Source organism: Metopolophium dirhodum, chromosome 6 (genome assembly GCF_019925205.1).
Source record: "Metopolophium dirhodum isolate CAU chromosome 6, ASM1992520v1, whole genome shotgun sequence".
In the NCBI taxonomy this organism is placed as follows: Eukaryota; Metazoa; Arthropoda; class Insecta; order Hemiptera; family Aphididae; genus Metopolophium; species Metopolophium dirhodum.
The window spans coordinates 20641862-20662605 of NC_083565.1; the positions used below are offsets into that span (position 1 = coordinate 20641862).

The 20744-nt window shown below is 29.7% G+C and overlaps 1 protein-coding gene across 6 annotated transcripts in view; it reads right to left on the reverse strand.

Moving 5' to 3' along the window:
* LOC132946434 (uncharacterized) overlaps positions 1-20744 on the reverse strand; it is a 120964-nt gene that overhangs the window by 36287 nt on the left and 63933 nt on the right. For 2 of the 6 annotated variants that reach the window (XM_061016433.1, XM_061016434.1), the window contains exon 2: positions 13775-13852. The exons of 1 other annotated variant lie outside the window; for it this stretch is intronic. The gene's annotated coding sequence lies outside the window, so the exon portion shown is untranslated. Of the gene's footprint in view, positions 1-5560; positions 5822-13769; positions 13853-20744 lie in introns of those variants that run through there. 3 more of the 6 variants (XM_061016435.1, XM_061016436.1, XM_061016437.1) reach the window with 3 other exon arrangements.

The window sequence follows — 20744 nt, forward strand, 5'->3', positions numbered from 1 at the left end:
TATTATATAGTTGAAATTCACACAACAGATGTATTTATTAAAGGAGAAAGTTAATTGGTATTAATTGCTCGATGTGACCCACAATGGTTTTGGAATAAGTTTACTTGTTGGTAAAAATGATGGGTTTTCATAGTAATCAATTAGGGAAAAATTATATTTTAAATTAAGTTATTACAAAATGTATAAGATTGAGTATAATATTATTTTAACTAAATATATAATTAATTTATTAAGTTGAGTATCAAATTTAAAATTGTTTAATTTATCATGCCAAGAAAAAACGTTATGGTATGCAATTTTCTTTATAATTTGTTTTTTTTTATTAGTTTAAGCATTACACTAATTAACTTCTTGTCCAATATTATGATTTCCATAGAGTACTTATATAGTGGTGTTTGTTTGGCAGTTGAAAATTATTAAAGACTCGTATTTCTAGGCAGTATTTTTTTATAAGCATTTGAATTTCGACAAAATTCATAAAAATTCCGAAATTGTACAAAATATTCTGTAATTAAAATTTATAAAATGTTCAATTTTTACTACAAAGATTGAAAATTTAAAACATTTCAAAGAATACATTTTAGTTATGTTGTTGTAATTTAAAAATATTTTTCGTGTATACACTATACTTGATACTTTTAAAGCACATCTATTATGTTGTACATACACGATAACATTTTTAAATGTAATGGTTTTGGCAAAAATTAATTCAACCTACTATAATAGTTAAATGAATTACTTTAATAGCAACAATATTATCTTAAAATATTTTAATGTTCTTAGTGGTAGACATAGGCTGACAGACCGTATTCGTTCAGAATCGTTTTTTTGGAATACAATGGTTTTATATCATTGAATTCAAATTCAACACACCCATTACAGTGACTCACACGACACTTAATGTACAGCAGAACGGAATCCACTTGCCAATCTTTTTTAAACACGATGGAAGAACTCAAAGAAAATATAATAATAATATAATATAATAATATAAAAAATAGTGATGAATTTAAGTTTTTTGCGGGGATATCTCGGCGAGACACTGTGTATTTGTACACGTAAATATTAATGCCGTGTTCGATCTTTTAAAACGATGCGTATAATAATAATATTATGTAAATCCCATTTGGCGACTGTGTGTCATATTATAATGCTATAAACACCATCGAAGATTCGTTGTTATGGACATTTATTCTCGTTTTATTATTTTCGCAAACATTCTAAGTCGACGACTGACATTCCGAAAAACTACCGTTGTTAATGATATTACAGGTAACATGAAAAAAACACGTGTTGATCCAGCCTTAAAAATAACATTATAAGTGTCTCTATAAATCGTTACTATAAAAAAAAAAACGGATAATTTTTAAGGCCCGTTTGTTTTTCCGCACGTTAGAAACAGTGCGTTTATGGCGTGTGTGGACCGAACATAAAATCAATAATTTTCCTGCACACGTGTGAAACTGAAACGTTGCTAATATGTTAATTTTTTTGCCGTTTTAGGGTAACGAGTAAAAAAAAACTGTTGTTTTAAATAGTCAAACGCTAATAGCGAAATTGCATACACAAGACGCCCGCACACCATTTGATATTATTATATGGATACGACAGCGGCGGCAGACCAATATTAATAACGGCGGTCGTGTATTGGCCTCTCTGGACGACTTAATTCTACCATTTTAACAGCGCTGAGCTATACTTTGTTTTCAACCCACTACGCATATAATGATATAATATTAGTTTTTATCATTTATTTTCTCGAGCGCGTCAAATTATTTCGGATGTTGCGACGGCGATGTATTGGTTTTATTCAATGATGATTGTTTCGAATCAGTGTAAACATCATTCGAGTCATTAAAAACTCATAAAATATCATACTCTTAAAATCGAAACTATACAGACGCGTCTGTTTGGCCGAGGTTTACCGTTTTCAATTCTTATAGATCATTAACACATTATTATATGGGTGCAATACGTAGATTTTAAATCGTGATTAACACTGATGGATTTAATGTTTCACCGATTTGAATAAAAAATATTATGACGTATTATTCGCGCATGATTATACGTTTGAGTGAAAATCGTTTCTCACCGTAGACAATTATTATTGACAGTATGCGATATCGATACAATATAATATACTATTCCACAATGGTAATATTGATGTGTATTTTCGACTAATTCGTTTTTTAAGACATATAAAATACGTACAATCATACATTCTACGTTGGCACATTTATTTTTCATATTATGAAGGTTTATTGTCACTCGTTTGTGTGGTCTTTGTCCCCTTGAAATCACGTGGAACATGTTAGATATTTACAATTTATTTCGACTCTGAATAGATTTTACACTATATCGTATCCTGTAGTTTGTGTACCGAAGCACCATGGGAAACTAATCTGATTATGTGATTTCATACATGCATTGGACCGTTTTAAAAATGGCCTATGTTTTTGTTAAATTATTACCTATTATTGTTAACATTTCATTCGTTATTTTCGATATACATATCGTGTAGTCTCAGCTAAAAACGAAATGCATTTCGAAACTTGAAGACAAATTCGTCGAAAAGTAAATTATATATTATATTGTTACAACTATCAGTATAAAACATAGACCACACACGTGTACCAACCTACCCAATCTAAAAAAAACCTACAGTTCCCTCCCCACACCCAATGGCCTACATGTTATTACATGTAACACCCTATGTTGCCGCGGGTTATCCAATAAAAAAAAAAAAAAAAAACATAGACGAATAAGTTAGTTTTTTGCAGAAAGAATATAAATCATGAAACGGTCCAATTAGATATGCTTCGAGTGAATTGAAAACAAAATATAAATATATTGCTTATATTAACTTTAAAAAAAATATGTACACCAACATTACTTCTATTCATTAAATCAAGAAGAAAAATGATATAAACCATCCGAGGGCACCTCTGTGATTAATTAGTTAAAATTTCAACATAGTTTTGTTCATTTATTATGAACACATATATAAGTGTATTGTATATATGTTTTATATGTATACAATACACACACAGAGCATAGGGCTACTTCTTTTGACAAATCGCTTCAACCTCACTGATCCTCCCCATCACGCCAAATACTCCCACACCCGCCTCTCATCGCCTAATAAGTTTACCCATTAAGTTACTGAAAAAAAACCTTTTTATTTCAGCGCCGTTACATAAATTATTTCGAAAATGTTTTAAAATTAGTATACAATATTTTTTTCGGTACTACAAATGACAATGCATTTATTTCATTACAAGGATGTACGCAAATTTATATTTACATACTGATAATGTAAAAAAGGTACTGTCGAAAAAACGAACCATTATTATTTATATTGTTTTACAAATTACATAGGTATAAAATGTGGAATTAAAAAAAAATAGAGCAGCTGTAGTAGTGCTGTGAATTGCAATATTTTTAACTGTGTTTAGGAAAATGCTATTGAGTTATTTGAACAAGTTAATCGGTTGCATATATGGTTTTCTCTAACCAATGTACATATTTCTATTAAATTAAATTCACACATAAGAGGTTTTTATTTTTTTACAGTTTGGATTTAGTGGTCACGATGCTATAAGCTAGTGCCGTAATCTCATGAAGTCACCATCAACCTGTATTCATATCATATAACACAACGTGAACACGAGAACGTGGATTACTATGAAAATAATGAAGGCCATACAGTTTGAATATTATAGTAATTTGAGTTAAGCTCAAAGAAGAGATATTACTTCTTCACTCGCACATCAGGCTATTATTATTTCACTAACATAGGTACTTTTAATGATAAACGTAATTTATTCAAAAGTTTTTTAAATTATAATTTTTACAATGACTAATGATTAAAAAGCGTGTTTAGGAAGTATCAATTTTTTAAATTAACTATAGTGTTGCATTATAAAATAAAATTACGCAGTTTAGTAATTCTGCATTTTTTATTTGCAAGAAACCTGATATTCATATTTTATGATTTAAAATTTAATGAGCGTTTATTACATTTAGATATTAAGCCACGTAGTGTATGTTATTCTAATTTAAATTTTTTAATATAAATTTACGAAATGTTTGTCCATAAAAGTGCGAAGCTGCTGATTAGAAATAAATTGAGATAAATAACTTTTTGATTAGTTATAGCCTTTAAATTTCGTTTTATTTGCCATTAAAATATACATAATTTCCCTTAAAACATTAGGTTATTTCTGTACAACTTTACCCGTATTTATAATCTTCAAACCAAAACTTAAAATAAGAAGCATTGAATAGAAGATTAATTTTGAAATATTTTAATATGACAAAGGTTTTAAAATTGCAAAGGCTGTCAAGATTGACAATGCAATAGGTTTGCAATGTCGCCTTTAATTAATTTTTTTACTCAGTTATTAAGTAAAGTAAATTATACAGTGGTTTTAAAAACTACGACTTAAAAAAAACTAACGTACACAAATTTAATTTTGAAAAATTGAAATAAAAATGTTTAGTTGAAACCATAAATCAAGAGTTATGATGATGGTGATAAATGTAAGGAAAACAGTAAAATGTTAAGTCGGGAATTGTTTCGAATTCATTTTTCTTCATTCAATAATAAAATGGTTATTTCTGTCATTAGTTATACAATTTAATTTAAGTCATGGTTGATATTTCTAGTAGGTTACAATATACAATTTACATATTACCTACATAATACATTATGAATATATTAATGTTAAATAATTTATAATCTGAAAAAAAACAGTAACGATTACTCATAGAGCAACTTAAAAGTAAGGCGAATTGTGTGCGATGTACATGATGAATATAATACATATAATACAATATAATAATTAAATAATATTATAATACAACAAATAATTTTACTTTAGATTATCAACTGTCATATTTGATGAAATATAATTAGAATTGTTAAAAATATGACTAATATTATAATTATATTGATATCTAGTACAAAGCTGTTATTGTTTTAAATGATTTTAAGTTCAGAAGTTCGTTCAAAAAGAAATGTTCAATCGAATTCATCAAGAATATAATTTTTCTCTTATTAGAAATTCGAAGCTAGATTGAAATTGAAATACTAGATATAGTCATTACGTTTATTAACATTGTTATTCTATATAATTGAATGAATAGATTTGCTTAACATTATAATAATAATATTATATTATAATGCGTGCACTTGGGAGTAAAGAGATTGTAATTAGATTATGATTACTTTGAAAATATAGCTGAATTCAGATTATATTATGACCTTTGACGGTGATTAATTAAATCTGATTCAGTCGTGAAAAACGCTGACATTTATTAACGGGATCATCATACACATGTGTTACATATCCTTCAAGCAATGACTAGTCATATAATTATACCATCGAGTACCGAGATACATCATCATTTTTACTCTGAATTGTTGTCATAGAATTTAGATGGATACAGCAGTTAAACGGAAAATATATTTTCGCTGACGAATATGTATTGATTTTGCAATGATGTATGTGTGTGTGTGTGTGTTTTTATTAAACAATTTTATTTATTTTTTGTGTACCTGAAAAGTTGCAGAAAAAATGCTTTTGATTTTCCACTTTGAGTTGTGATTTCTGATAGCGACTTGGATCTAGTTTATACTTTTGAGCGGTGAAAAGAAGTTCTCGGTACTTTTTAAAATAATCAGGAAAAACAAAAAAAAAAAGTCATGAAGCAATCGGGGACTGCCGCGGTAAAGCTATTGCATAGCAATTTTGTAGCTACGTATCATGTAATTATAACTAATTATTTTCGTACGATATTGATTCAAGTTACGCTTTTTGAGCACGATGATCGAAAAGAAAATGACAAAATGAGTTTTTTTTTGTTGATAACTGTAGATAAACACCGTACGGAAATATTTTATTTGAGACTTTTTCGCTTAGACAACTGGTTAGACTGTAAATAAAAAAAAAGTGCATAACGCAGCATAATATTGTATCGAACACTGTGTAATAATAACACAACGTATTTATGGCTCTACTGTAAAATCACAAAAACTGAGATACGTGTTGTTGCAGTATCAGCGACGATATAGGTATACATTCAGACATTCTGACAGAGGCCCTCGGAGCTTATAAATAGGTAATAAATTAAATGTATACGCGGCACGCGCGTAAAAAAAATTATCATAGAACTAAAGCGAATTACAGATTGTCAACAAAATTTCGAGTCGGACCGATCAACTCGTAAACAAGTCGACAACTCCGATTTATGGCTAATTTCATCATTAATAATGTATATATATATATATCGTATACTATAGGTGCGTTTAGATATTCCACCGCGTTTCGAATGCCGCGTATTCCGCAACGTTTTTCCGCAGCGTTTCCGTCGAATTAAAAATGCATTGGTTGAAATCGGAGCAGATATACACGACGGGCGTAATACGCCGCGGCAGAAAACGCCGGTCGGCTCGGCCAATAAAAATAGAATTATTATTATTATAGTGAGTATACAGGTAACTCTAACCTCAGTTCATTTTCATAAGGGTCACTACCACACCGGTAAACTACTAGACGTCCATGTGACCAAAACCTCAATATATTTTATTGAGATTTGTAATATTTTAACAAAAACACTGTTGGTTAACACTTAACTCACACGGGCATGTTCAGTGAGGGACATTATTCTGTTGAAATAAATAAAACTAAAAATGTATTTCTTAACATGAAAAACAAAAACACAGTATCGACATAATAAGAAACCTTATTCCATTATTAACACATTTTATAATAAACGGTTTTTGAAAATATGGTGTGCAAAGTTGCACCAATAGCAACAAAAGCTTAAAAAATTAAAGCAAAACGGAATGTTTACGCAAAACCAGTTATTGATAAAATTGATTTTGTTTTTTTGGTGTAACTCAATATAACGAATGATATCGTTGATACTCAAAATTTTCCCCAAATGTTTGTATTAGTATTTTCTGTAAACGATAAAATTGTTCATAATATTTTGATTTGAGCTATTTATATAGATATTTTAGGTGTATTTTACAAAACAAATGCTGGTTACAATCAAATCAAATTCAACCAATTAACGGGCATTCTTACAATGTCCGGTTAAAGTTAACCGACACTCACCCGGTAGAATTCTGCCAGTAATAAAATCTGTTATCAGTTGGTTGGCGTTAACCGACACTTTATTGGACATTGCAAGAACGGCCCTTAACCGTATAAGATATTATCAACACTTAACCGAATTACGAGTGCAGAAATGTATCAATGTCAAAGAATTAAATTAATAAACAAATTAAAAAAAATACCTAAATACCCTATGCATGATATATTTATAGTGTCCCGTGAGGATATACCCATTAGCCGTAGAGGGGGACTCGCCGCCCTGACAAAAACCGGTTTCTTGCAATTTTACCTATAATCTAAAAAAATTATTAAAAATAAACTCTATTAAATGGCTGTTTCCAATTGTTTCAAAAATAAAAAAATAACTTTTTTACCAAACAGTATAATTAAATCAAAAAAAAAAATGTGTAGTCCTTGTCTCTGTGAGTGTAATAAAAAAAAACAGATTTATGATATATTTACTATCTCAGGAGATATCGAAATGGGTAAATCCTGGCGGGACACCACCCTAAGCTGTATACATTGGTATACTATTGTCTATTATACGTTACACACGCCTGGAATGTATACGCCAATGATACAATTCTCAATTTGAATCAATCAATATAATTTCAGCGATGCTTCCATAATCATAGTGTCCATCAAATCGATTGACGAAATATCACACTTACATGATGATGATTGGATTCCACCGAATCTCCGCAAATGCGAAAAGCAAAATATTATATAATATAACGTCACTCGTCGGATTTGTTTACGTTCGCTATATTATCATCGGCCGTAAATCACAGGTTGTCATTATTCGTTTCGGGGATGATATTATACAAAGTATATTATACATATGTACATGCACTTTAAATTACATAATCCCGGGGTATACCGACCACGTTCCCAATGGTGACAGGTATTCACAGAAATCCAATAATTCACCTGTGCCTGTGCATGCACATGGATTAAACGCAGTTGTGGTGTATTCGACTGCGTTTCTGTGTGTTTAATGTGTTTTTGAAAATTTTCACACCACCGCACGTGAAAGTACCCATCAAAGTCAATTCGACACCGGTGAATAGACTATATTTGAAACTGTCATACGTAGGGTACCGGGTACGCATCATCATGGTGATTTAAAAAATAAAATAAAATATGCTCAGTGTCGTAAAAAATATGAACCACGTGATAAAATAATAAAATATAACTGTAGTTAGGTATTTGATTTTCCAATCAGGCGGTAGGTAGTGTTTTTAAATATTGTAAGAAAATCTTGAACTCATTAGTATTACCTTATATTAAGGGCAAAAGTCGAAATCTGACAAACCTCGGGAGTGCCCGGGAAAAACGCGTATACTGCCCGCAATACTTGTTATACTTCGACTTTCTCCCAGGTAAACGTAGTTGTGACCGAACCATTTGGACAAAACCACAGCGTCTTAAATACCCACTATAATATTATTAAATATCATAAATAATTATGAAATAAATATTATTGTTCAAATATCATTAAATAATATACATAAATAATAATACAATTTGAATGATATTAGGTACCTAGGTACAAGGTTAATTTTAAAAAAGTTGGTACATTTAATAATTTTACTATAGAAATACTACAACATTTTTTTTTTAGTTTCTTATACATACGTGGCTAATATAAATGATAGGTCAATAACATTATTGCTGAATGGCTGAATGGCCAATACTCACATTTTTATAAAATTCAAACATTCATATGATATTGTTTTTGTAATGTTTCGTATGATAATAAAGACGAACAATACAAATAAGCAACAGCTTTAATATCCTAGCATTCAATTGGTGATTCTCATTATTATTAATATGTATAATATTATGCATTATGCTAAATGAACATGAAAAGGGTCTGTTTTTGAATAATATAGTACCATCATCATGTTATTATTGTGTTATTATAAACCTAAAATAGTAAAGATCTTTTAAGTGTCTAATATTTATACATCCGTCGCAATTATACCCGTGATTAAGGAGCCGAAAATTTCAAAAACAAAATTTATTGAAAATGTCATTATTTTTATCCAATACTTGATATACTGTTATAATTATTGTGAGTAGGTGGAACAATTATTTTTACCAGTAATTTTGCAATACACAGTCTGTAGACCACTTTCTGAAAGTAAATTTGAATGAAAGTATGACATTTTAGTTTAAATACTATAATTTATATGACAGGTACACTCACTTAATTTATTTATTGTTATTTGTACTTAATTGTAATTATGGTTAGTGATCAATTGTATTCAATCTGCTTAAAAAATATCTTCTAGGTTATTCTGAAAAGAGACGTGTGATTAATAACTTTTATGATTTATTCAATGCTTGTAAAGAGGTACATAAAATCAGAAATGATGGTTATAAAAAATGCTTTGAAAGGTGATATATTGATGCGAGGGATGAAAACATGGATGAGATCGACATTGCTAAAAATTAAATTTAGTAGTTTATGGTTCATATTAGCATTGCAAATAACATAGATAATATGTTATCGGTGTTAAATGATTTTGATAAGTCCAATAGAAAACTGAAAATAGATTTATTATTGTACATCAATAATAAAAAATATATTGTAAAATTAATTAATTTTTTATTTATAGTATTATTTTAAGCACTCCCTCCCAACCGTTTTTACCTATCATGATATTTTTTTTCGTTCAAAATATTTAATGTAGTTTCCTGTGAATAGTGTTTGCATTTTAAACGAATGGAGTAATGCACCAAAATTTGGAGGCTATCACCGACCTCAGTCCATTCTCTTCTCAACGAAATTTTGAACATTGTTGTGTCTGAATAACTATTCTTAATAGTTTAATGTTTTACACGTAAACATTCCAAAAAATGTAATAAAAACCGTTTTAGTAAAGTATGTTGTAATTTAAATGAGTAACGAATTTTAACTGCTCAAAATATAAAAATACAAAAAACAATTTTCTATAGAATTTTATGTGTCTCAAAATTCTCATCAAGAAATATTCTTTAAAATTACCACCGTATCTCGAGCTGGTGCGCGTGTTTACTTATGAAAAAAATCTCACTCTGTATATATGCTTTACTCTCTAATGGTATATATATTATACAGCCGTGTAAACATAATACCACTGCAACCTTTTTTTTTTTAATATTCATTTTTGAACGCTATTCCTTTGCCATATAGCTGTGGCAAAAATAATCGTTCATGCTGTCGGATAATGTAGCAGATAAATGATATTCTATTGGTACGATTATTCACACCTATATTCATAGTTGGTTCGATGTATGAATAATACATTAATATTACATTTGGAATATTAGTGTCAGTAATACAATATTTGGATTTATTGCGCCAAGACTTTACAAATCGGTATACGACTTGAGGTAAGATAATATTATTATGTACCTATATGTTATTTCACATGGCGCGAACAAATAAAATACAATATAATATATGTATTTTGATAAAAATTGTTTGTCAAAATCGTCAATCAAATAAGTTCTAGGACTCTAGGAGATAGAATGTACGTGTCTGAGGGTGTGTGAAGTGTCATAAATTCAGTTGACAATTTCGTTTACGTCAGTGCACATTAATCGCCCATGACTACGAAAAATCGTTACAAAATACCAACTGGCAAAGGGAAATATCGACGAAGAACAGATAAAAATATTCTTTATCGTTCAGCTTGAATGATTGTATTTCGAACAATTCATATTTAAGATGAAAATGAAATAAAATACATACTCACAACTATAGTCACGAGGAGCGTGATTCAATCGTTAAATCAAGTCATGCATCACATATTATTCGTAACTTTGAACTTAAAATAAATTTGACTCAAATGCATGATAATTGCAAAAATGTATTAGATTTAATATAATATTATGAGGCCTACCAATATTGATAATTCAGAAGTCAGAACCATAGGTATTTTAATTTTTTTTCTTCACGTTACTGCTTCAACTACAACTTCTATCTATATTAGCTTACAAAAATAATTTGTTATTTAAGTGTACATATAATATTACAATCTAGTGTCTAAATAATTGAGTTATATATATTTATCGATTGTTATTAGAAAAAAGAGAATGTTCATAAGTCATAGGCATTTTATAACTATTATTTTCATCGGGAAAAACGTGCATTTTGTTTTTTACCGCGTAGGATTTTAATTTATAGCGGTTTATACCTATCTAAAATATTACATAGTCACAGCATTCAACATAAAAACTTGTTAATTGGAAAAACTTATTCGTTTACTAAGAATTAATATATTCTTTTGTGAAATTCCATTGCAGGTCTTGTAATAAGAAACGGACATTTTTAATGTCATATAAAAACTTAATTGAAACCGGTAATTTTACCAGATTTTAGTACGGAAGTACCTAATATAATATGAAACACATTTTTTTTCACATTTAACAATTTTCTGTAATTCCCCAATGATTTTTAAAACTAATTTCGATGATTACGGTTATCTCTATGAAAGTTAATTTTCAAACATTTGATTTAATTGCTTTGATGTTGATCTACACTAAGTCTTCACCGCAGTTGTTTTGCAGCGGTTTGTCCCAACGAGTGGATACATTATTATTGCTCACGTGGATAGTTATAATTGTTATAAATTATAATATATAAGCCGTGTTTTCATAAGCCAAACAATTATATTTTGTTGGTACCAATGTTTGGGTGAAATAAACATTATTTATATTGTGTTAAACTGTTATAAGAATTATCAGTAAATTAATTTTTCTATTCGTGTATATTGTTCTATTTAACTGTAGGTACCTAATATTAGAGTATCATATTATAATAATTAATAATATAATAAACCCGTGTAATTTCTTTACGTGATTATTTTCAAATAATTAATTTACAAATTTCGACCATTTATCCATTTTTGTGTATAATCTAAGTGGTTTTGTTTAGTTGATCGATTGGTAAAGATATTTACTGATAACCAGCGCAAGAAGGGCCAACAAAATTTTTAAATTAGCATAATAATGGCCTACAGTAATAATTTATTAATTATTACATAACAACTAATAAAAGTTCAGCTTAAACAACTATACGATAAAAAAAATAAGGATGTTTACTACGTATGGATTTTTTTCAGAGTTATTTCATATATTTAGTGGGTGGTTAAAAATATTAAAATTAATGATTATTGATTTTAATACCTATAGGTATTTAATTTAATTAAAAAAACAGTTTTCCGACATAATATTAATATACTTTTTGTAAGTAGGAAAAAACGATGAAATCGTTTTTAATTTTTATTTATTACCATCATTTATAAAACTTATCGGTACAGACTACGATTTTAACCACGGTTAAAAAAAAAAATAACACAACAAACAAATTGTTTTGAAATATTTTTTTTTGAAAAAAACCAACAAGTTTAAGTACCGTATAAAAAATATCAGTTAAAAATGGCTCTGTATTAATAATAATTATAATATTGAATAATCAATACAGAGATAAAAATTATAAATGACAAGTGACAATTTTAAAACTGTATGAAACCACCTGTGTGACAATGGTTTATTATGACGTGTAGACGTATTTTAATTAAGCTAATACTTAATATAATTAAGTGTATAGAATTAGCTTAGACAGATTTCACGAGAATTATAAGGGGAAGGCGACATTTTCTAAAGCTATAGATTTAAAGTGCACCGCTTCAAGCATTTAACTCTATATATAATATACCATTAAATTATAAATAATAAATTATTTAACCTTTATAATAGATCAATATTTAATTGGTGTTTGAACAGAAATGCAAACTTATTTACTCATGTCGTATAAATATTCACGAGACAGACATCTAACATAATTTGTGCTCAATCGAATAACTTAATAATATTACACTTTAATTTGTTGTAGGTATAGGTACGATCGTTCATAGTTATAAGGTCTAAAAAACTGTGGTTCGAGACTAACAATGAGACTATTATAACCATATCCTTAACTATATTGTGTAAGACATTTTAGTTTTTGAAGAGAGGCGTAAGGAATGTATATTGGTCTTACAATAATGCGTTTAGAAAACACTAACCGGTGTAGTAGAGAAAAGCAATTGGTCGTACACTCGTACCCTCAACGGTTATGTGATCCTTTTTATTAGGTAATTTATTTAGCTTATAAATGTCTGTGATAGTTCTTTGGGTAAAATACGTACTGGAATTTTTGAACACTTAAAAATTGTAATTTTATAAAAAGTCGCAAATCGAAATAGCGTTACATCATGTTCATCTGTGCGTCGCGTTGATGTGTTAAATGTTTATTTCTTATTTTCCTACAATTAAAGTTTAAAGTTTTTCACACAGCCGAATGCGTAATTTAAACATATTTAAATTGATTGGTTGCGTGGTCTGTTAAAAAAAAAACGAACGCAACGTAACGTAACAAGTAAAAATCTCTAGACATTTTAGTTTGATCATCAGTTATAATAAAATATATCGAGCAACTCGGCATGCCCGCAAAGGATGACTATCGACATTTTATCCGTCCTACAATAACGAAATGGTTCAGTTCAACCACGATTTAAAATAGATACTATCTAGGTTTGAATTCAACGGAGTCAACAAAAACAAACTAATACGATCCAAGAAAAATACGACAAATGCTCGCAATCAAAATACATTACATAGCTACTGCATACAGAGTGACTTTAGAGACGTCTTTAATTCTTCCGTAGAAATGGACAAAACTGACTTCAGGCTGTCTGAAACATAAAAAAAAAACAATTTAAAACGTAACCTAACTTTAGACAAATTGAACAAATACGTAAATAAATAGTATAAATTACTATATGTATAGTAATACAATAAGTATACATTTTGTAAACTATATACAATCCATAGGTACAATAAGCCATCGCAATAGGTAATCTCAACAAAATAATAAAAAGGCCTAGGCTAATATAATAAATAATGTAAATAATAATAATACTGTTAACTCCCAGCCACAAACACTTAATACCGAATACTCTTCATTGATGAGCATGGCCCATTTCACCTCTACTCAAATATCAGCTCCTCCTTCAATCCAAAGTAGCCCTCATAAATTCATTGTTATCAGTTATCAAATTCTCATTACTGTCATCGACAGTCCAATTATGTCAAATAGATCATTTACTTCATAGTTCTTGCCACATTCTGGTGGAATGTAAATGGTTTATTAAACCATAGACACGAACCTCTATACGGAAAAGGTTGCAACCAATTTCCAAAATTTTAATTGAAAATGTTTGAAAAAAATTAAAGACAAAGTTTCACCACCGGAGTACTTCTATTCATGATGCCTGATCATGTCTATATTATAATATATATTACTATATATATTATTCACCACATATTGTTATAATAACAAAAATATTCACGTATTGTATACTTAAAAAAAAGCGGGTAAGTGCAGCGGAGTGAAGTATGTCAGCTGTGCGTGAACTATATGTGTGTGAAGTTTGTCCATCGTCTCTTTGATCCTTGGACAGGATAGTGATTTGATTTGAATGCAATGATTGCTTCGATAAAAAACGGTTCTGGGCGGAGGACCGGTATAACAATAAGTAATTATAAGTAGCAAAATATACATTCATTAGAAATTAGTATGTTTAATAAATAATATTTTATAATTTGAAATTAGATTCATAAATTATGGTTATGTTCAATAGTAAATTGAATAAATATAAATAAATTTATCCGTCCCTCGTCGCGTTCCGTTTTGTTAAGTCGTCGTTCCATATTAATATTATATATATGTTGTATCCGTTTAAGGTCATGTTTTTTTAAATCGTAGTTCTGATGACGATATGTAGTGTCACAGACGACGCGTCATGTTTTTTAAACGTTTAATAATATTGTTATGTCAGCCGTGACAGTCGGCGTGCGCCGTTTGCCGCTCGCGTAAATTGCGTGTACCCTATACCGCCGTCGGCTTGTCGCCGCGTGTTTTGTCCGGCGCCGTTTTGTTTTTTCCAGACGTCCGTACTATCCCCGTTACATTTGCGTAGGTACCTACAATGGACCTATTAACAGATTAATCTGTTAATAGGTATCTATGATACCTACTCGCGTTTTGTCAAGCCGTTGCAGCGAATAGCCAGTTCATCTCAGTCATGTGTGCCGCCTCATTTTGCCACTGTGAGGTATGCCGTCGGCTTTTCCAGCGAGAAACAGTCAGAGTGACTGATCCCCGTGCCGTTATAATAATATTATATAATAATTGTTTTGTACGTGGTAAAATTTTGTATCAACCATGTTTTGTATACCTATTGTAATATACCACGAATTGTAATTGATTTGTTGTATCTATATACCGTGGTAACCTTCTCCCGTCACCATCACTTCGAAAACGCAAGTCGTTGTCACTAACCACAAGTGTTTTAAATTAGGACCGGTGTGGCGTCAACAAATACGCTGAATTCACAGTGTACCTACCATAATTATTGTTACGTACTTATTCTTTTGTTATAATATACGATATACCTTTGTGAAGCCGGCAGTAAAATGACGTCATAATCCACAAATCAGTAACTCCAAAATACGTTCAGGAAACAATAAAACCGTTCTCAACACTAAATTAGTCCATAGAGTAAAAATGATAACTTTTTTAAAATTAAGGAGATGGTATGTTATTGTATTTTTCATGAGGAAACTATTGAACACACAAAAAAAATTTCTTGATACATTTTTATGGATTTTAATGAATATACTGCATATTAGGTTAAATTTTTCAGAAGATGAAAATCAGAAAGTACACTTTTATTTACTGTATAAATAATACCCATATAGTTTTGAGTTGTTAAAAATAAAAAAGGATAATGTCATTTTCATTTATCGAGAATAATTTAAAACAATATACAAAATACGAAAAAATTCTCAAGACTATAACTAACTCAAAAAGAGTCAAAATATTTCAAAAATGTTACCGTTCGTGGAAAATGCTAATATAAATATATGGTGATAATTTCAAGGGCTTTCGGTTATAAGTTATTGAGTTACACTGAATCGATTTTTAAAAAATTGGTTTTGCGTAAAAATTATCTCTTTTTTCACTTTTTTTGTTTTTCAAACAAAATGATGCTTTCGAACACTACATGGAATTTTCAATTTTGACTACTCAAAAGTACCAATAAGATTCACTATTCTATCAGAAAAGTTGCTGATCTCGAAAGTTAAAGCATTTTTACTACCCAAAATGTCGATGACAGACAGAAAAAAAAACACACACATAATATCATTGTTTATACTAAATACAATACATTAGTACATCGGTACGCTCAGAATCTAAAATCAACTTTTTTTTTGTAATTATTATACAAATATATGGATATACTGACCAATGTAAAAGATTATTAGTTATTATTATTATTACTCATTAGGTACCAATAATTTATAAGGGTATATAATATTATAGGCTATAACACTCGATATAACTATAAAATGAGAGCAATGATAACACTGGTTTTTCGCAGTTCCACAACTTTTGGATCACAATGTACAATAACTGTAGGCTTAAGGCTCTAATCCTTGTAAACAATGTAACTCGTATTAATTTATATAATTTCAACAACATTAATTCTTTTTAATGTTTGTATAGTTTTGGTTTTGATAATTTGTGATATTTAATTTTGTATTTTGTATTTCTGGAGCTTCTCAATAGATGGGCATTTTATATTGTATCGTAGTTTTTTTTTTTTATTTAATTGATATTTAAGCCCGGCGACTATGGCCATTAGCTGATTGTGGGGTTTTTATAATTGTAGGTAGTGGGGCTTGTAACGGTACGGTTTTTACACGTGTATGTTGTGTTTGGCAGAATTTCTAATGGGACCCGTAGGTTTCTGCCATGCCCCGGGTGGGGAATGGCGGCACTTGTTCTCCGGACACCGTGACTGCCCGAAGAAAAATGCCTCCCGCAGCCAAGGTACCGAACCACCGTCGACTGCATCGCAGCCGACGCCTTATTCCGCTCGGCCACTCCGTCCCCCTGTATCGTAGTGTTTTCATTATTGTATGGCATAATATAAATGAAACTGCTTGAAAGTTTGTTTAGTTTTTATTTTATTTTTGGTTAACAGCTTCTTAGTAGGTACCAGGTACCTACATATTATTTTATATAATTGTATCATTCTTATAGTATATTAGCCTGACAAGAAGTTATTATAAAATAGAACTCTACTATCTCAACACAAACTATGTTTACAGGGTGTGTTGCATAGTTGCATATTATGAAATATTTGTTTTTAAATCAATTACTTGTATTTTGTTCAGCAAATAACATTTATTATTGTTATTATTATTACTTATTATAAATATAAATAAAAATTATACACATACACATTATTAGAATCTAACCAATGTATATTTTTATGTTTGAGGTAAGCTTAAAAAAAAATAATTTTTTAGTATATTTAAGCAGCGGTTGCATTATACGTATTTTTTTAGTTTATTTAATAACATACAGTAAGAAGAATAATATTGAAATACAATAAAATAAAGGTTATTTACAATTCATTTAACACAGTTTGGTTCGGGAAAAAAAATTTGAGTATAATATTGGTGAATTGCTCGTCTCCGAATACTTCTTCAACGTTGCTTGGTGTGTTTGGATTGGAATCATTGTAGTTATTAGCTTTCTATTTATCGATAAAAAAAAAGTTCACTTGAAGTTTTAATAAAACCAAATTTAAAAAAAAAATACTTTTGTCGAAATAGCAAATACGTGATTCATGACAATTCTATATTATATAATACGAAAAATATTCGTCCATATTGAATGGGCGGTAATGAACTCGGAAAATGAAACTTAAATTGTTTTGTGCATGACCGCGTGTAAGAAAGAATGGTACAGATTTTCGTGTCAGGGCCGATCTACGTGAGTTTCGTTACAATGGTCAGAACTATATTATATGACTTCGGTCTTTGGGTTATAGAAGGCTTTAAATACAGTCCATTCAAGACACTGAGTTATTATGGTTTTAATGTGAGTTTTCCCCTTTTTTCTGTTTGGTTGTTAACGCTTTTCCGGAGCGCAGAGAGAAAATTCTAAAAAAACATCTTTCGACGTTCACATCATCTGAACCCGTATTGAGGAGCTGTATCAAACTATTGTTGCAATCAAAATATTGTAATACGTTGTAATATAATGCTACGTAAATACTACTAAATATAATACTGTAATTACAATAATAAACTACGATTGGTCTCTGGTATCATATTATTTTATTTTATACTAGCATATTGTACTTGTATCTTTCATCGGATATTCTCCGCTATTCTTCTTTCTTTTTTTTTTTAATTATTAATATTCCGATGCGAAATGGCAAGAGCAATGGTTATAATATTATATACGAGTGTCTTCTTCGCTAACAGTATTCAATGGCTCAAATCAATGACACAACTAAAATAATATACAATATGCGGTGAATAATATAATACTACATATTATTTAAAAATTATTGTGAATGTGAATGTGAATGTCACGTGGAATCAATACTAATGATCGAGTATGGACCGATTTGTGTACGATTGGTGTAAACACAAGTTTCATACCTCCCTCTCACCCGATCATGTCTGAATTTCTCTCTTTAGCTGCAATAATTCATTGTCTTCGAGGTTAATTAGGTCCCGAGGGTCCTATACATATGTTTAACTGACGTTCATAAATATTAGTTCCCAGGAGACGTTCGAGTAATAGTACAGGGTGATACACTGATACATAACGATTTATAATAATTCCTTTAGTTGTTAAAATAAAAACTAACAACTATAGACTATATTATTAATTTCACTACAAGACATTTTTGAAGCTTAGACCTTCTTATTGCCCAAAAAAGCGTAAATAGAAAGAAAAAAATCATTACTAATGAAAAATCCATTAGCCATGGGCTTTGAGCAGAATCTAAAAACAATGATAAGTTGTATATTTTGCTAAATACGTCATATTTATATAATAAATTAAACTCTTCTATTCGCATTATTTACAAATTAAGTAGAAAACTGAATAATCAAATACACCTGCTGCAGTTCACATTTGTAATAGACCATAATAAATAGACGCGATATCACATAAGTCTTAAACGTGTACGCAACTACACTTTGGGGTATTTGAAACTTACAATGGTATCAAATGAGAAAAGTTTTCTAGTTTTCGAAAAACCCCCACATTGCGATTCCGGTGAAAACAGATTTCTCTTTCAAACGATAAAAGTGAGGTTAGTAGAAAATTGTAAATAAGCTAAACGGGGCTGATTTTGATTGGAGTGAACGTTTACAAATGATATTCAATTGAATCAAATGTGTTGGGCTTAAGGGCTCGAATAAAAATAAAAAAACGAAAAAACAGCAGATAATATAATGGTACAGACTACAGACCGCTGAAAATAAAATGTATATATTTACTTAAAACCAAAATATACGTTAACATTTATGTTCCTGAAGAATAAAAACCCATCGCACTTATTCCAAAAAAGTATTAAAAACGCTAAAATATACGCAGAATAGTATAAGTATAGGTATCTAAAGTTATGACGTAAAATTATGTTAGCTGTTATAATCGAATATTCTCACGGTGCAAGTTAAAAAGGGATCCGTACTGCATTGTCATATTATTGTTGCGCCATATTAAGGTAGGTACCTACTTATCAATTTACGTTTATTCACATTGATCCACAACTCGGTCATTTTCTTAACGGCATAACAATATCATTGCCATATTATTGTGTTCGCAATAAAACAAAATATAATCACGAAAAGCTATTATGCGTCATTATTTATATACACAACACGAGATTAACAATCGCAAAAATGACGTCGGGGGACACAAAGACTTGGAAGCCGCGCCAGTATTGTGTACGAAGTATTATTATTTTAAATTTGAAAGTAATGATTAATCATTCCGTTTGTAAAACGATTCTGAACAAAACTCTAGTCGCCCAAATACTATTAAGCTGTTCGGAAGAACAAGCGCCTTGCATACATTTTTCATTTTTTTTTTCCCCCATCGGTTTAAGCTACTGAGAAACGGAAAAAAATGTCGTTTGCAGTTAAGTACAATCCGTGTTCGATTTCCAATCTATATAGAAGCGGTATGTATGAAACGTTTAAAGCACTCGTTCTGTACAAAGTGATGATATAAGAAACTAAAAAAAAAAATTGTTGTATAGCAAAAATCAAAAACTCCGCCTCGAAATATTAATCCAAGATATTATAAAAATAAGTGAGGTAATATTAAAAATTGAATTATGTATGTCAGACACAATATTACACGGCTAATAAATTGAATGTTAATAATAAATATGTATACAGGCTGCAAAGTCGTTTACCGGCGATGATTGTTTCTACTATCGAGTTTTCTTCGGTAGTATTATATTATAATATTATTATGTATATAGTAATTAATATATCATGCTAATGACCAAGATGTCGAAGCAGAAATTTTATAGATTTCAAGACCAATAAAAAAAAAAAAAAAAAGTAATTAATATAATATGTTTACACAATGCGCGTTTATCGATTACTTAAAGTTCTGGTTCAAATATCGGTTGTTAGGGTATAGAATATCATAAAGATCGCATTATTTATTTCGTCGTCATTATATAATATTGTTATCAT